The sequence below is a fragment of the Choloepus didactylus genome, chromosome 9, assembly GCF_015220235.1.
Source record: "Choloepus didactylus isolate mChoDid1 chromosome 9, mChoDid1.pri, whole genome shotgun sequence".
Lineage (NCBI taxonomy): Eukaryota > Metazoa > Chordata > Mammalia > Pilosa > Megalonychidae > Choloepus > Choloepus didactylus.
Genome location: NC_051315.1, coordinates 71,794,435 through 71,794,955, shown reverse-complemented (window position 1 = coordinate 71,794,955; position 521 = coordinate 71,794,435).

Here is a 521-nt window from a genome sequence, read left to right as displayed (position 1 = left end):
TGATATATAGTTTATTCCTTTTAGAGGGGATTCTAATACTTGGCATTAGGGGTCTCAGTTTATAATCCATCTATCCCCTTTAGCACCTAGTTCAGAAATAATATAGTTACTGTTTTAAATTATTAATATTTGAGTGCTTACTACTCTAAGACTTTATATTCATTATCCCCTTAAATCCTTCAAGCACTCCTATGAGATAGGTATGATTCTTAATCCAATTTGCTGTATGTTCAAATTTTAATTTGATACCATTAAGTAACTCAACCATTAAGGGTTTGAGAGCAAATCTGCTCTTTACCATTATAGCTGGATCTTACATATACTGTCTGTGCAAATAAAACAAAACAAAATGACTCATTTGTTAGATGAAGGGAGGTCCTAACTTTATTTCTCCTTAGTCATGTCAACTGAGGAAGAAGGAAAATGGAGAAGAACAAGAGCAGGGCACTTACAGGTTTTCTAGAGTGGGTTTCGGCCCAGCTGAGCAGTTGAATTGAAAGTGTTGCTTTGAGCCAAGGAAA